An 18,763-nucleotide genomic window follows, 5' to 3' on the forward strand; every position below is an offset into this window, starting at 1 on the left:
TTTGAGATTTAAAGGGGCCATGCACACTGAAGCAATACAAATTAACATGAAGTGAAACAATGCAGTTTTCAGCCTTTTCTGCTTTTTAAAAATATTTAACTTTAAAAAGAAGACCCAAATGTGAATATTCAGCTCTTAAAGATATGTGAAGAGAAAAAGATTGAAGATATGTGAAGAGAAAAAGATTGGTGAAGTCAAGCATAGGTCCCTTGCAGTCAGAATCAGGGGAATTTATAATGGGGAACAAAGAAATGGCAGGCCAAATAAATACATACTTTGGTTCTGTCTTCACAAAGGAGGACACAAATAACCTCCCAGAGATGTCGGGGAACATAGGGTCTAATGAGAGGGAGGAACTGAATGAAATCAGTATTTGTAGGGAAATGGTGTTAGGGAAATTGATGGGATTGAAGGCCGATAAATCCCCAGGGCCTGATAATCTACTTCCTAGGGTACTTAAGGAAGTGGCCCAAGAAATAGTAGATGCATTGCTGGTCATCTTCCAAAATTCTATAGACTCTGGCAGAATTCCCATGGATTGGAGGGTAGCTAATATAAACCCACTATTTAAAAAAGGTGCAAGAGAGAAAACGGGGAATTATAGACTGGTAAGCCTGACATTGGTAGTGGGGAAAATGCTAGAGTCCATTATAAAAGATGTAACAACAGAGCACTTGGAAAATAGTGACAGGATCGGACAAAGTCAACATGGATTTACAAAAGGTAAATCATGCTTGACTAATCTACTGGAATTTTTTGAGGATGTAACTGGTAGAATAGATAAGGGAGAACCAGTGGATGTGTTGTGTTTGGACTTTCAGAAGGCTTTCGATAAGAGATTAGCATGCAAAGTTAAAGCACATGGAATTGGGGGTAAGGTACTGTCTTGGATAGAGAACTGGTTGGCAGACAGAAAGCAAAGAGTTGGAATAAACAGGTCTTTTTCCGAGTGGCAGGCAGTGACTAGTGGGGTACTGCAGAGATCGGTGCTAGGACCCCAGCTATTCACAATATATATGATCTAGATGAGGGAACTAGATGTAATATCTCCAAGTTTGCAGATGACACAAAGCTGGGTGGGCGTGTGTGCTGTGAGGAGGATGCAGAGAAACTCCAGTATGATTTGGACAGGTTGGGTGATTGGGCAGAAGCATGGCAGTATAATGTGGATAAATGCGAGGTTATCCACTTTGGTGGCAAAAACAGGAAGACAGATTATTATCTGAACGGCAATAGATTGGGAGAAGGGGAAGTGCAACGAGACCTGGGTGTCCTTGTGCACCAGTCGCTGAAGGTAAGTATGCAGGTGCAGCAGGCGGTTAAGAAGGCAAATGGTATGTTGGCCTTCATAGCGAGAGGATTCGAGTACAGGAACAAGGATGTCTTGTTGCAGTTCTACAGGGCCTTGGTGAGACCACACCTTGAGTATTGTGTGCAGTTTTGGTCACCTTATCTGAGGAAGGATGTTCTTGCCATGGAAAGAGTGCAGCGAAGATTCACCAGACTGATACCTGGGATGGCAGGAATGACATATGAGGAGAGATTGGGTCGATTGGGCTTATATTCGCTAGAGTTTAGAAGAATGAGAAGGGATCTCATTGAAACTTATAAAATTCTAGCAGGACTAGACAGACTAGATGCAGGAAGGATGTTCCCGATGGCGGGGGAGTCCAGAACCAGGGGTCACAGTCTAAGGATAAGGGGTAAGCCATTTAGGACAGCGATGAGGAGGAATTTCTTCACCCAGAGAGTGGTGAACCTGTGGAATTCTCTACCACACAAGGCAGTTGAGGCCAATTCATTAAATATATTCAAGAAGGAGTTAGATATATTTCTTAAGGCTAAAGGGATCAAGGGATATGGGGAGAAAGCAGGGACAGGGTACTGAATTTGGATGATCAGCCATGATCTCATTAAATGGCGGAACAGGCTCGAGGGGCCGAATGGCCTACTCCTGCTCCTATCTTCTATGTTTCTATGTAAAGCTGAATTACCTTCCTAACCTCAACAAATGGGAAAACTGCCTCAGCACTAACACAAATGGCTCAGCAAGCCAGGGAAGGGGCACCCAGGGTCTCGCACGCAGCACTCCAGCTTTGTGCAGGGGGTCAACACTGCAAGACAGGCCCTCTACCCACACAGGCCAGGAGGCCCTCCAGAAAGAAGGATGTGGGAGTACATCACCAAGGCCATCACTGCCCCCACCATCTGGTTCCAGTGCCCAAAGAAGCTTCATGACCTCAGACCACTGGTCGTCTCCTACCAACTGCATCACCAGCCTCACATACTGCTCAATGCATGACCCCCAATCACTCACCTACCAACAATCTGCATCAATCATGAGGCACATCTCCCGTTCCTAGCCTCACCTCACCCCCTTGGAGGAAATGGTGCAGGCCATTCTTGGCAGGGGCGTGGCTGAGCCCTTGGCCAGTGGCAGGGCTGAAATGATACAAGATGTGGTATTCTCATATGTTATCCTCCTTCTGGCATGCACCTCATACTTTTCCGCCCACCTGTCACCACAACTCCACCCTTCATTTCACACACCCAAGAAATGCAGCCTGCCCAGTCAGTGGGTGACCAAGAAGAGGGAGAGGAGAGTGATTTGACACTCCCAGCCACCATCTCCTTAAGGTCAACCAGCAAGGACATTTGCAGTTTCGCCCACTGAATGTCAGCAGCCTTCCACCAGCCATGCTGCAGCCACTGGGGTAGCACTGCATGATATCAGTAGGATAGGCAAAGGCACACACAAGACAGTCACTAAGAGAATGCATATGGGTGATGAGTTTCTTGATTTTTTGATGTCACATTGGATGGATAGACGTATGTAGTTGGATTGGAAAGTTTGTTTTGTAGTGGCTTTTATTTCAGCATCGTGGCCAAGAGGATGTGCTGATGGTCAGTAACAGAGGGAAGGTAAGGTGTGGGGCTAATGTTGAAAGGGTAATTGGGATTGTGGTCACTGGGACCGGAGGCAGATGATTCCATCCTGGATCTCCTAGCCAGAAGGGGCTGTCTGGCATGCATTCTTCCATCTGATTTCTCCTCTTCAGCTTCCTCCTCTCGGCTTGCTCATCTGCAGCTTCCTCCACTTCGGCATCCTCCTCTTCTGTGTCTTCCTCTTCCCTCTGCAAGCGAATGCTGTAAATGTGAAATGACAGCATAAAATGCTGGAAATACTTAACTGGTCAGGCAGCATCACGACCTGAGACGTGAACTCTGTTTTTCTCTCCACAGATGTTGCGTGACCTGCTGACTATGCACAAGGGCCTTCATTTACCATCCAAGCCCTTGCAAGCATCCAGCAGCACTCCCTACGCACTTAAAAAACTTTTTACATCAATTGTAGCAAGCCATCACTTCAATAAAATCAAAAATACCCAGACCAAAACCTTACATTCAAACTTACCTAATGATGTCGCGTTGCACGTCACCATTTTTTCTTTCAGGGCGCAACCAGTTACCGGCAGCGCAAAGGGGGACACGAATACAGCAGCTGCCGTGGGACTCGCCACACCAGCTAGCGAAAGAGCGGTGGCTTCCATTTTATTGCCATTTCATGGCACTACGGAGTAGATGAATTTCTAGCCCTTTGTTTTTTTTAACGCAATTGTACAAAAACCTCGGGGGGGGATTCTCGGCCTGTTCCCGCCCAGTTTGAGCTCAGGAATGGATTCCAGGAGCTGGCTGAATGGAGGTGATGATGGCGGCTCCGCCTTCCCACAATGCAGCGTTGCGGAGAAAAGGCCCCAGCGATAGTTCAGGCTGCACTGCACTCTGGGGAATTGAGTCACCTGACCCCATGTTTCGGTCAAAAGTGACTGGCCAGAGAGTGGAACCTTTAAAATGTGTGGGAGAAGATGAGGACGCAGTGAGAGCTGGTAGGTGAGTGGATTTACTTTACCTCAGTTTAGCATGGTGCATCTTTTTTTTACTGAATAAGACAAGCTCTAAATTTTCCCACCAGGAAGAGGTTTCTGAAACCTTCTGTGACAGAGGTTGTTTCACACTATATATGGAAAATCTTTAGATTTAAAATTGAGAAATTAAAAGTTAGGGTATTCAGGGACAAGTATAGATGGAACAGCACTATTGCCAGAACACACACTGTGAAGGAATTCTACTATATAATGTAATGAAATCTGTTTGTCTTGCCTGTATTCGTTTTGCACTCATGTATATTACCCTCCCCCACACTGTGTATAGTTTCACTTCCTCTTTCCTGACTAACCTGGAAGGTTCCAGGTCTTGGCTCTTGGCTCCGCCCCTGACTTCTCTTACATAAAGATCCCAGGATCTGTATGGCTCATTCCTGTGAGCCAGTCGGTGTGTTGAGATGTTAGCTCTGATCTTAGTGATTAAAAGCCAACTTGTTTAAGTTAATAACTTCTAGTTTTGTCGTTATTGAAGGCACATCAATTTTAATCACTAAAGAATACTAGGATGGATCGACTCCTAAAACCAAAGCGTCTGGACTTGGATCCACATTTTGCTGAAGCATCAAATCAATTTGGACACTGGCTCAAATGCTTCGAACTCTTCGCGAGGGCCTCATCCGCTAGCAAGGTAGATAAGCTGAGTCTACTGACTACTCGCGTTAGTCATCGGATTTATTCGTTCATCCAGGACGCCACCTCTTACACGGAGGCCATCACTATCCTGAAGGCCCAATACCAGAGGCCAGTAAATGAAGTGTACGCCAGACATCTGCTGGCTACACACAGGCAGCAACCTGAGGAATCAATGGACGATTTCTTACAGGGCCTAAAGGACTTGGTCCGGGACTGTAACTGCAAGGCCGTGACGGCCAACGTGTACTCTGACGAATTGGTCCGCGATTCCTTCATCACGGGCCTCAAATCGAATTATATCCGGCAGAGACTGCTGGAGAAGGAGGTCCTGGACTTTAAAAAGGCAGTGGCCACTGCGCGATCGCTGGACGTGGCCCAGAAAAACTCTGACTCTTATTCTTCCGGCCATGCGGCCCTCACTGCCTCGTGCGCGCCAAGCGGGCCGCCATCTTGGAATCAGCCATCTTCCCCATCCAGGTCTCAGACCAGCTCTACACCGCCGGAGTCCCCACACAGAAGTTCACCCAGGAGTCCTATTATAGCGGCAATGTCTCGAGGCCTGAAATGCTACTTCTGCGGCCAGGCCAAGCACCCCAGACAACGATGCCCAGCGAAGGACGCTACATGCTTCAAATGTAAGAAAAAGGGGCATTTTAGCAAAGTCTGCAGGGGGAATCCGATTTCCGACTCCGTCACCGCCTCGTGCGTGCCGTGCGGGCTGCCATCTTGGGATCCGCCATCTTTTCGCGACTCAACGGCCGCCCAGGGCCCAACAGTGGCTTCGATCACGATGGATCAATCCAGGCCACACCCGTTGACAAATTCCATGATGGACATACAGGCAAACGGGAATTTAACGAAATGTTTAATTGACTGTGGGAGTACCGAGAGTTTTATCCACCTTAGCCTGGTACGGCGGCACTCATTAACGGTAACCCCTACACGGAGCAGAATTGCTATGGCTGCTAAGCCCCACACTTCGGACATTTTGGGCTACTGTGTGGTAACACTGACTGTAAAAGGCACGGACTACAAGGATTTTAAACTCCTCGTGATGCCAGAACTCTGTGTTAATGTAATCTTGGGCCTGGACTTCCAGTGCCACCACGAAAGTGTCACGCTAGCATATGGCGGGTCCCAGCCGCCACTCACAGTCTGTGGCCTATCAACCTTAAAAATCAGCCCGCCCTCTTTATTCGCTAATCTCGCTCCGAACTGTAGGCCCATAGCGACCAAAAGTAGACGGTACAGTCTGGAAGACAGACACTTTATCAAGGCGGAAGTGGACAGACTCCTGCGGGAAGGCATTATTGAATGCAGTACCAGTCCGTGGCGTGCCCAAGTAGTCATAGTTAAAAATAGCGAAAAGAAACGGATGGTAATTGACTGCAGCCAGACTGTTAATATTTATACCCAGCTGGACGCCTACCCTTTACCCCGCATATCAGAAATGGTCAACCAGATTGCGCAATACCGAGTCTTCTCGATTATCGACCTCAAATCCGCGTATCACCAGCTCCCCATTAGAACGGAGGACCGCCCATACACCGCCTTTGAGGCGAACGGACGCCTCTATCATTTTCTCAGAGTGCCCTTCGGGGTAACAAATGGGGTCTCGGTCTTCCAAAGTGAGATGGACCGCATGGTTGACGAGAATAAACTACAAGCTACCTACCCCTATCTGGACAATGTCACTATCTGCGGGCACAACCAGCAAGACCACGATCTAAATCTTGCGAGATTTTTAAAAACTGCCCTAAAGCTGAATCTAACCTACAACGAAGACAAATGTGTCTTCAACACAACCCATCTCTGTATCCTCGGCTGTGTGGTGGAAGATGGGTTAATTGGACTGGACCCTGACCGATTACGCCCCCTAAAGGAACTGCCCCTGCCACACAATCCCAAAGCTTTAAAAAGGTGCCTGGGACTTTTTTCGTATTATGCCCAATGGGTGCCCAATTACTCTGATAAGGCCCAACCCCTCATTAAATCGACGTCCTTCCCACTATCAGCTGAAGCTCGGGAGGCTTTCACCAGTATCAAACAGGACATTGAAAGGGCTGCACTGTGTGCAGTGGACGAAAGCATTCCCTTTCAAGTCGAAAGCGATGCGTCAGACTTTGCCTTAGCTGCGACCCTCAATCAGGCTGGGAGACCTGTGGCCTTCTTCTCCCGAACCCTTCAGGGACCTGAAATCAGGCACTCTTCTGTCGAGAAGGAGGCACAGGCTATAGTGGAGGCAGTGCGGCACTGGAGACACTACCTAGCCGGCAAACGTTTCACCCTGCTCACCGACCAGCGGTCGGTGGCTTTCATGTTTAATAACAAACAAAGGGGGAAAATCAAGAATGACAAAATACTCAGGTGGAGGATCGAACTATCCACGTTCGACTATGATATTATGTACAGGCTGGGAGCCCTTAATGAACCCCCAGACGCCCTATCGCGGGGAATGTGTGCCAGCATTCATACGGACAAATTACAGGGTCTCCACAACGACCTCTGTCACCCAGGGGTCACCCGACTATACCATTTTATAAAGTCCCGCAATCTGTCTCACTCCATCGAGGAGGTCAGGGCAATGACCAGAGCCTGCCGCATCTGTGCGGAATGCAAGCCTCGTTTCTACAGGCCTGACCGTGCACACCTTATCAAAGCCACACGGCCATTCGAGCGCCTAAGTCTGGACTTCAAGGGACCCCTTCCCTCTGCCGACCGTAACGTATACTTCCTCAATATCATCGATGAATATTCCCGCTTCCCCTTCACCATTCCCTGCCCAGACATGAACAGTGCCACGGTCATCAAGTGTCTCTGTAATCTATTCTGCATGTTTGGCATGCCGAACTACATACACAGCGATAGGGGGATGTCATTTATGAGTGACAAACTGCGCCAGTTCTTGCTCTCAAAGGGGATAACTACTAGCAGAACCACTAGCTACAACCCCCGGGGTAATGGGCAAGTGAAAAGGGAGAATGCTACTGTTTGGAAGGTTGTCACGTTAGCCTTAAAGTCAAAAGGCCTTCCGACCTCCCGCTGGCAGGAAGTCCTCCCAGACGTGCTCCACTCCATAAGGTCTCTGTTATGTACAGCCACTAACGCTACCCCTCACGAAAAGATGTTCGTTTTCCCCCGGAAATCCACCTCGGGCATATCTCTATCCGCGTGGCTGACGTCTCCGGGGACAGTACTATTGCGGAAGCACGTGAGAGGCCATAAAACGGACCCCTTGTGGAAAAGGTACAGCTCCTCCATGCAAACCCTCAGTACGCCTATATCGAATACTCTGACGGGCGAGAGGATACTGTTGCCATAAAAGACCTCACTCCCTCGGGGAGCGGAGAGAACGATGGGAGACTACCCGATGAAGACCTACACTACAAAGAGACAGGACGCCCAGAGGTATCAATACCCAACTTTAACCTGGAGGACACTGCAGATAACCTGGAAGACACTGCGGAGGCCCGGACAGCGGAGGAACCAGAATCCACTCCCCTAGAGGCACCCCAACCGGCTTTGCGCCAATCACTGAGAACTGCAAAACCTCCTGACAGACTCACTTATACCAACTTTTAAGAAACATCACCCCGATGGACTAAATCTATAGAAGGGGTGAATGTAATGAAATCTGTTTGTCTTGATCCTGTATTCGTTTGGCACTCATATATATTACCCTCCCCCACTGTGTATAGTTTCACTTCCTCTTTCCCGACTAACCTTGGAGGTTCCAGGTCTTGGCTCTTGGCTCCGCCCCTGACTTCTCTTACATAAAGATCCCAGGATCTGTATGACTCATTCCTGTGAGCCAGTCGGTGTGTTGAGATGTTAGCTCTGATCTTAGTGATTAAAAGCCAACTTGTTTAAGTTAATAACTTTTAGTTTTGTGGTTATTGAAGGCACATCAATAACCTTTTTAGAAAAATATACTATATAAGATAAATACACTATAGCCTTTTTAGAAAAATACACTATATAACTTTTTTAAAGGAAGGCATGGAAAGCTGGATTTGGAAATCCTACCTTCTGAACGAATTCTGGCCTCATTGAGATAAGACAGTGGTTAACCCTGAAGAGTACCTTATAAGGAACTCTACCTTATAAATTCTTTGGAACATGACAAACTGGGTTTGGAAATTTAGAAACCTAACTATGAAATAGCTATGAAAGAATTCTGGCTATTGAAATAGGACAAGTTGTTGACCCTGAATAAGTAACCTTATTGAAACAGAAGAATGGGTGGCCCCGAATGGGTAACCTTATCAAAATAAGACAATGGTCAGCCCTGGATTAATGATCTTGATTAAAACCTCTTGAGAATGGCATGATGTAAGGTACATCTGCCCTTGCAGTAAGAATTTCAGTAGGTCAGCTAAAAGATGATTAGTGATAATTAACTTGGATCAACAAAAAACCTTATGAAAAACAACTGAAAAAGGGGTATAAATATTGAAGTCTCAAATGGGATAATCAGACACGCTTTAATCAGGCAAAGCGATTCTCGGCTTCAGGTGCGGCTCTGTGGTCTACCACTCTTTGTACCTCGGGAATCAAAGGTATTTGATATTGATGGATATCCTGTAATAGACAAGTTTAAGAATGGTAATACTGTAGCGAAGTTAAGATTTATAAGTAGGATTCTCTGTTAAGAATAAGATCATATTTTTTCTCTTTTTAGAACTGTTAAACGTTGCGATTGACTGATTCACCAACTGTAAATTGCATGTTGGTTTTTTTAATAAATCGCTATATTTTTAGAATTGTCTCATATAAGTCTTCTGTATCAATAACTCGCGAACCCAATCTTTGTACACTCTTTGGTGAAGAGTTACAATTTCTGAAGGGAATCTCCGGACTCTCATAATATCTGGGACTTTACTGTCTGGCTAAACTTATTAAAAGTGCTATCTGGAGGACAGTAACATTCTCGGGTTGCTCCTTTCCTTTAGGGAGAGATAGCCTGGACCTTTAGACCCAGTTAAGCATCTTTAGGATTCGGCTACCTCAACCTTTAGTTGAAGGTGAACATCTGAGAAATACGCCTGATCCAGGGTAGCCGGCTAGGACAAGTAAATATCATTTCAACACAAGATTCAAGATTCGGTGTAAAGTGAAAATGACGTTGTCTCTTCGCATATTCCACTAGCGGAAGGAACAGAATTGTCATGGTTTTCTTGAAACACGTCCTTGGCTACTTTACTGTGCTCCCACCCTGTGTGTCCCCGGATTCAGTTTAGAAAATATGGTCACCCTATGCTATCAGCTACATACAAAACACTATCTGCAGCTCTGATAATGCTGCAGTACTTTCACATCCACATTATGCATCTCCCCTTCCCCAAAGACCTGTGCAATTTTGTAATTATGGCATTAATTGAGTGCTGCAGGGTTCAGGGTCTTCAATATTTCATATTTACAGAGGCTATAAACATCATGTTCAGGTAGTAACGATATGTCAACAAGCAGTTGAAGCTGCAAATGCAATCCTCCCCAGCCCTGACCTGCAATTCCTTTAATTACAGCAGGTTTCTGGCTCAGCAGAAAACGTGGTAGGGTTCTGCTCAAATCCTGACCATTGCATTACGTTAAGTTACTCCTCCGTTTCACCGCTTTGAATGTGCAGGGTCCAGAATGAACAGAACTTACATTGTAAAATGACTGAAAAGGATTTAATAGATAGCACCCAAAGTTATAAAAATACCTCAACCTGATAATAAATCAGTCACAGCTATGGCAACAACCTTAACTCTGTGCTGAGATTCCATTACTTCATTGGCAGATAATGTGGCTGCAGTGTGTACCAGCTACAAGATGCACTGCAGCAACTCGCCAAGGCTTCTTTGGCAGCACCTCCCAAACCCGTGACCTCTTCCACCTAGAAGGACAAGGGCAGCAGACACATGGGAACACCACCACCTCCAAGTTCCCCTCCAAGTCACACACCATCCTGACTTAGAAGTATATCGCTGATCCTTCATTGTCGCTGGGTCAAAATCCTGGAACTCCCTCCCTAACAGCACTGTGGGAGTACCTTCACCACACAGACTGCAGCAGTTCAAGAAGGCGGCTCACCACCACCTTCTCAAGGGAAGTTAGGGATGGGCAATAAATGCTGGCCTTGCCAGCGACGCCCACATCCCATATATGAAAAAAATAACAACAACTTGTATTTATATAGCACCATTAACATAGTAAAACATCCACTGGCGCTTCACAGGAGTATTATAAGACAAAGAATTTGACCCCGAGCCACATAAGAAATTAGGGCAGGCGACCAAAAGCTTGGTCAAAGAGGTAGGTTTTAAGGAACATCTTAAAGGAGGAAAGAGAGGTAGAGAGGCGGAGAGATTTAGGGAGGGAATTCCAGAGATTAGGGCCTTGGCAACAGAAGGCACGGCCAGCAATGGTTGAGCGATTACAATCAGGGACCTTTCATCAGATGAGACCTTTCATCCACTGCGATTGGTTACCTCATTCTCTACAGTTTTTTTAATAACATCTTGTAGGGATATTTTATCCTTGACCCTTTATCTTATGCCTGTCAAATATCAGACTCTAGTATGAAAGCTATTGACTAAATTTTAAAGGCAGCTAATTATCATAGCTCCACCCCCAATAAAATCAATAGCAAGATCGAGTTTGCTGAATTAACATCACTGTGATTGCCACAGCCACTTAGACCATTGCAGAATGGCATCGAGGGCTCAGAAATTGTAAAGTATTCAATCATTCAGTATGTTTAGGCACAGCTTGCATGAAATACCCAATAAATAAAATTACATTGGTCTAACATGTTGAAGGAGAACTTTACCCAAATGTAACTATTTTGGAACAACCTGATTATTTTACATGTCGAGGATTGTACTAGTTTATTTAAAAACATAAGTGGGGGTGAAATTGGGTGCCTTTGCATCTCCCGTCAGCGCCCCTGGGGGGTGCTAACGGGGCACAAATGGCTTTGCGACCGGGCATGGTCCTGATATCGACTGCTTTTCTTGATATATATTAATGGCTTGGACTTGGGTGTACAGGGCACTGTTTCAAGATTTGCAGATGACACAAAACTTGCAAGTATAAAGTGCGAAGCGCTACATTTTGGTAGGAAGAACGAGGAGAGGCAATATAAACTAAAAGGTACAATCCTAAAAGGGGTGCATGAACAGAGAGACCTGGGGGTATATGTGCACAAATTGTTGAAGGTGGCAGGGCGGGTTGAGAAAGCGCTTAAAAAAGCATACGGGATCCTGGGCTTCATAAATAGAGGCATAGAGTACAAAAGCAAGGAAGTTATGATGAACATTTATAAAACACTGGTTTGGCTTCAACTGGAATATTGTGTCTAATTCTGGGCACCACACTTTAGGAAGGATGTGAAGGCCTTAGAGAGGGTGCAGAAAAGATTTACGAGAATGATTCCAGGGATGAGGGACTTCAGTTACGTGGATAGACTAGAGAAGCTGGGGATGTTCTCTTTAGAGCAAAGAAGATTGAGAAGAGATTTGATAGAGGTGTTTAAAATCAAGATGGGTCTAGACAGAGTAGATAGAGAGAAACTGTTCCCATTGGCGGAAGGGTCGAGAACCAGAGGACACAAATTTAAGGTGATTGGCGAAAGAACCAAAGGCGACGTAAGAAAAAAAAATTTACGCAGCGATGATTAAGACCTGGAATGCACTACCTGAAAGGGTGGTGGAGGCAGACTCAATCATGGCTTTCAAAAGGGAGTTGGATAAGTACCTGAAAGAAAAAACATTTTCAGGGCCACGGGCAAAGGGCGGGGAAGTGGGGCTAGCTGAAGTGCTCTTGCAGAGAGTCGGCACGGGCTTGACGGGCCGAATGGCCTCCATCTGTGCTGTAACCATTCTGGCACAGGCAGTGAGAGCACGCAGGGAGGTCCTTTTCCCTGCTGATAGACGTAAAAGACCACACAAAGAAACCAAAAGAGCATGGTTGGAGATCGCAGAGGAGGTTAGCAGCGGGGGTTGCACCTCGTAGAAGCACTCGGAAAACAAAAAAGGCACAAAAATAGATGCACAAGGGAATGCACATGGGAGTATGAACAAATGTTATTGTTAAGTTTCAGTTAGAAACATAGAAACATAGAAAAATAGGAGCAGGAGTAGGCCATTCGGCCCTTCGAGCCTGCTCCGCCATTCAATATGATCATGGCTGATCCTCTATCTCAATACCATATTCTCACTCTCTCCCCATCCCCTTTGATGCCTTTTGTGTCTAGAAATCTATCTATCTCCTTCTTAAATATATTCAGTGACTTGGCCTCCACAGCCTTCTGTGGTAGCGAATTCCATAGGTTCACCACCCTCTGAGTGAAGACATTTCTCCTCATCTCAGTCCTACCCCGTATCCTGAGACTGTGACCCCTCATTCTAGACCCCCCAGCCAGGGGAAACATCCTACCTGCATCGAGTCTGTCTAGTTCTGTCAGAATTTTAAACGTTTCAATGAGATCCCCTCTCATTCTTCTAAACTCTAGTGAATACAGGCCTAGTCGACCCAATCTCTCCTGATATGACATCCTGCCATCCCAGGAACCAGTCTGGTGAACATTCGCTGCATTCCCTCTATGGCAAGTATATCCTTTCTTAGGTAAGGAGACCAAAACTGCACACAGTACTCCAGGTGTGATCTCACCAAGGCCCTGTACAACTGTAATAACACATCCTTGCTCCTGTACTCAAATCCTCTTGCAATGAAGGCCAACATACCATTTGCCTTCCTAACTGCTTGCTGCACCTGCATGTTTGCTTTCAGTGACTGGTGTACAAGGACACCCAAGTCCCTTTGTACATCAGCATTTCCCAATCTATCACCATTTATTTTGATGACACAGATAAATGTATTTCTTTGCACCACTTTCCGGACTTTTCCATTTTTGCCTCAAACCTTTGAAGTGGCTTTGTCACTTGCACTGAATGGTGAGACATTACTTAACCTCAATCATTGAGTGTTTGGGTGAGAAGAATGGCTTAGTCATTGCAGGGATGCTTTAAGGTGTTGTTGGAGGTGGGTGCGGGTGGAACTTAGTACAGCATGTGGCAGCCATATGGGTGCATTGGAGCAAGTTAAGTAAATCTGGCCATGATGAGGCCATCCCTGGTGTCCCTGGCAACAATGTGTGCCGCTGCTGGTGCCATCTCCACCTCAGGTTCCTCCTCCTCATCTTCCACCTGCTCCTCTTCCTCCTTCTCCCCTTCCGAAGAGGCTGCGCGCTCTGCGCCTTGCTCCTCCTGCAGCTCCAATCCTCACTGCTGCGCTATGCTGTGCAGCGCACAACAAACGACGATGATTCTGGAGACCCTGGCTGGTGCGTACTGCGGGGCTCCTCCAGATCTGTCAAGGCATCTGAAGCGCATCTTCATCATGCTGATTGCTTGCTCTATGACACATCTGGTGGACATGTGGCTCTCATTATAATGCTCCTCAGCCTCATTACTTGGCCTCCTCAAGGATGTCATCAGCCACGTCTTCAGTGGCTAGCCCTTGTCTCCAAGGAGCCAGCCAATAAGTCTGTTTGGAGGTGCGAAGAGCTGAGCGAGGGTGGACTGGCACAGCACAAAAGAGTCATAACAGCTCCCAGGGAACCTGGTGCACACATGCATGATGATCTTTTTATGGTTGCAGATGAGCTGCACAATGAGGGAGTGGAAGCCCTTACGGTTCACGAACACTCCTGGGTGGTGATGGGGTGCCTTGATGGCCAATTGTGTGCAGTCAATGATGCCCTGCACCCGTGAGAAGCCAGCCAGAGCCGCAAAGCTGAGCTCCTGCTCAGTAACACTGGCTTCATCAGTGGCAAAGTTGACCTAATTGGCTGACTTGTCAAACATGTGTGATGTATCTGTGGGCAGCCGACTGCAAGGCCCCGCAGATGTCTGCTGCAGATCCCTGGAAGGAGCCTAAGGTGAAGAAGTTGAGGGTGCTGGTGACTTAGACTTTGTAAGGCGTGTACACCAGGTCCTCTGAGCAGCAGGTCTTGTTCCAGTAAGCAACAAATGTCTGTGATGACCTGGCGCAATAGCCTGAGCCTCCTGAAGCACTGCTGCTCAGTCATGTCCAGGAAGCTCATCCTCTGCCTATCTACCCTGTGTTCGGGGTATCGCCTCCAGCATGGTGCACCTCTGTGCTGACCCCCTCCCTCCTGTGGATCATCAAGTCCCCGAGGAGAATGCTGCTGCTGTTGAGGCTGCTGCAGCTGGTGTTACTGGTGCCATTTGGGGTGGGGCACATCTTGGTCAAATTCTGAGGTCCAAGGTGAGAGAGCATAAGCGGCACCCATGCTGATATAATAGATGGCAGGTAAAGTGGAGATCAGAGGGCCAATCCCTCAATGTTGTAATAGTAACTGGCAATGTGGTGAGAGTGGCTTCCGAGGTTGCAGAAATGACCTGCAAACTGCTGACAGCTAAATCTCTGCAAAAAATGGAATCAGCAAGAGCTTTTCCATTAACCAAATAATCAGGTATAATGTGGGAGTATTTATGTGTTTTTCCCAGCTCTCAATTAATGCAATCGCACAATGGCCACTGAGTTTCCGCCTCTCCTTCACAGGCGAGGTTCCCAAGGTGCATGATACATGTGCTCCTGAAGTTAATGCCAAAACCCTCTTAAGAGTCTCTCAACAAGCATTTAATTATTTGAATGAGGTCGTCTGCCTTTCCCGATCGGGTCCGTGATGCGCCTCCAAATGTGCCCGAGTTAAATGCAGAAGTCGGCGGGATGACGGCCGGTTCCCGATGCGCTGGCAATTTTGGCTACTTTTACTGCTGACCCACCCCCAAACCTGCATGCTCGGCAATGGGAAAATTCCAGCCCTTGTTTCAGCCCTCTTGCACTCTACGGGGGCGATTTTGCCAGCGCTGGGGAGGTGGGTTTGGAGGCGGGACATCGGGAAAATGGCAGAATCTGGGAGCAGGTGCCCATTCTGCCCCCAACCCGCATCCGTGCCATCGTCCCAGTTGGCGGGTACCCGACCCACGCCGGGTCTCATCTCCTTGAGACGGGAAGGGGATTACAGCCATTTGTCTGTCTGTTAACAGATAGTTAACAGGCAGTTAAGAGGATTACCCCCATTTTTCCAACAGATGTGAGGGCTTCCCGACATTGGGAAACCCTGCCAGGGTCAGCGAGGTGAGCAGTGGGTCTGCGGGGATGAGAGGGGCCCAAAAGTGCGCTGTGGAGGTGAGTGATGGGTGCAAGTGTGGAGAGGTAATATGTGAGGTGAGTGAAAAGTGTTAGAAAAAGTTTACTTACCTTTGTTCCTTCCTGCAGGCTTCAATCATTGGGGATCCGGAGGCTCCGTCATCCCACGGCAGAGATGACAGAATGGCTGCTGCATTCTCCAATGCAAGAGCCATCTGCTTTCTGCTCAGGAAATAGGTTTGGTGAGCCTTGAGTACAAGAACTCACCAAACAACAGAGAATGTCAGTGTTTGACAGCTTCTCAAAGCTGTCAAATGATGACAATTCATCTGTCAAAAATATTTGACAGATGAAACGTCATACGCTGACGTTCTCTGTCACTGGCTTTCCCTTAATTGGCTTGTTAAGCTCGCAAGGCGAGCTTAACAAGGTCAATCAAGGGAAAATAGCGTGGGTTGGCCGGACGTCGATGGAGGCGGGACTAAAGCCCGACAAGCAGCAGTCCCGCCTCCAACGCACCCCCATTGACAAAATCACCCCCTACGTTTGTACTCGTTTAATAGGGAGACCAAGGTTGTGGGCGCCATAAGCGCAAACACTACCAAGGTTGAAAAGACTGAACAAAATAAAGACTTGCAATTTATACATCGTCTTTCATGACCTCAGAGCGTCACAAATTGCTTTAGACCCAATTAAGTACTGTTGAAGAGTTGCCACTGTTGTAAGATAGATTTTGGCCCTAAGGTCTGTGGCGCAGGTGCAGAGCAGCTGTTGGAGGCCAGAAAATATGCCTAAGACCATATAACCCAATCTGCACTACTTTCACTCAAAGCCCAATTTTTCCGTAAGCATTTAGGACTGGTCTTGCCAGTGAGAGGGAGATAGAAGAACAAATATGTAGACAAATTTCTGAGAAGTGCAAAAACTATAGGACAGTAAGAGTAGGGGATTTCAATTACCCCAATATTAGCTGGGATAAAATTAGTGTGAAGGGTATAGAAGGTGCAGAATTCCTAAAATGCATCCAGGAGAACTTTTTTAGCCAGTATGTAGCAAGCCCAACAAGGTATAGGGGGCAGTTCTGGACTTAGTTTTAGGGAATGAAGCTGGGCAGGTAGAAGGCGTAACAGTGGGGGAGCATTTTGGTGCTAGTGACCATAATTCTGTTAGATTTAAGGTAGTTATGGAAAAGGACAAGGATAGACCAGGAATAAAAATTCTAAATTGGGGAAAGCAAATTTTGCTAAGCTCAGAGGGGATTTAGCCATAGTGGACTGGAAACAACTACTTGAAGGTAAATCAGTGTCAGAGCAGTGGGAGGCATTCAAGGACGAGATCTGGAGGGTTCAGACCAAACATGTGCCTTTAAAGAAAAAAGGTGGGACTAACAAATCTAGAGCCCCCTGGATGTCTAGAGACATGCAGGGTAGCATAAAGAAAAAAAGGGAGGCGTATGACAGATACCAAGGGCTAAATACTCCAGAATCGTTAGAGGAGTACAGAAAGTGCAGGGGTGCAATTAAAAATGATATTAGGAAAGCAAAGAGAGAGCATGGAAAATTCTTGGCAAGTAAAATCAAGGAAAACCCAAAGATGTTTTATAAATATATTAAGAGTAAGAAGATAACTAAAGAAAGGGTAGAGATCATGAGGGTAATCTGTGTGTGAAGGCAGGAGATGTCGGTAGGGTTCTTAATGAATACTTTGCATCTGTTTCCACAAAGGAGAGGGGCGAAGCAGACATCTTGGAACTCAGAGGGAAGGAGAGAGGTAAAAAGTAATCCAAGTGTGACGTCACCAGAAAGCGGGTAAGTGATTGGTTGGTGAGTATTTCTCTCTTTTTTAAGCTTAAACTCTGTGGTTTGTAATTTCTAAGGTGCGATATTCATCATCTAGAATTGGGGCAGAGGGTATTTAAGAATAATATTAATAAATTTAATTAATTACATAGAATGGGAGATCAGGTGATGTGTTGCTGCTGCAATATGTGGGAGCTGGTGGACACCATTGATGCTCACGGTGATCACATTTGCAGTAAGTGTTGGCTGCTCGAGGAATTCCGGCTCCATGTTGAAGAGCTGGAGTCCGAGCTTCAAACACTGAGACACATCAGGGAGGGGGAGAGTTACCTGGACTCTGTCTATCAGGAGGTAGTGACACCAATTAGATTAATTAATTCAGATGTAGTCCGAGGCCAGGGTCAGGATGGTGTGACTAGAAGTGAGGCAGGTACGGGGATCCAGGAGGTAGTGTTGGAGGAGCCGCAGCCCTTGCTCTTGTCCAACAGGTTTGAGGCTCTTACTCCCTGTGAGGATGGGAACGGGGACTGCGGGGAGGATGAGCAACCTGGCCACAGCACCGTGGAGCGGGGGGCCATTCAAGTGGGGGGAGATAAAGGAAATGTTGTAGTGGTAGGGGATAGTACTGTTAGGGGGATAGATAGAGTTCTTTGCAGCCGAGAGCGAGAGTCCCGAAGACTGTGTTGCCTGCCCGGTGCCAGGGTTAAGGACATCTCCTCTGGGCTGGAGAGAAACTTGGAGTGGGAGGGGGAGGTTCCAGTTGTTGTGGTCCATGTTGGTACCAACGACATAGCTAGGACAAGGAAGGAGGTTCTGCTGAGGGAGTTTGAGCAGCTAGGGGCCAAATTAAAAAGCAGAACCACAAGGGTAATAATCTCTGGATTACTACCTGAGCCACGTGCAAATTTGGCTAGGGTAAATAAAATTAGAGAGTTAAATGCGTGGCTCAAAGGCTGGTGTGGGAGAAATGGGTTTTGCTTCCTGGGACACTGGCATCAGTACTGGGACAGGAGAGAGCTGTTCCGTTGGGATGAACTTCACCTGGCCAGTGCTGGGACTAGAGTCCTGGCGAATCGAATAACTAGGGCTGTAGAGAGGGCTTTAAACTAATTAGTGGAGGGGAGGTTTTAAGAGAGCGAAAAATAAAAATAACAGCGGAGAAGGCAATAGAGCAAGGTAGCAGTGGGGGAATTAAAAACCAGAGCGTGTCAGGAAGGGACAGAA

General features: G+C 46.8%; 1 protein-coding gene across 3 annotated transcripts in view; it reads right to left on the reverse strand.

The window, feature by feature from the left end:
* The window catches only part of ntrk2a (neurotrophic tyrosine kinase, receptor, type 2a), a 440,469-nt gene that overhangs the window by 73,718 nt on the left and 347,988 nt on the right, over nt 1–18,763 (reverse strand). The window lies entirely within an intron of this gene.

The sequence above is a fragment of the Somniosus microcephalus genome, chromosome 1, assembly GCF_052327205.1.
Source record: "Somniosus microcephalus isolate GS21.2 chromosome 1, FLI_Smic_1.0, whole genome shotgun sequence".
NCBI lineage: Eukaryota > Metazoa > Chordata > Chondrichthyes > Squaliformes > Somniosidae > Somniosus > Somniosus microcephalus.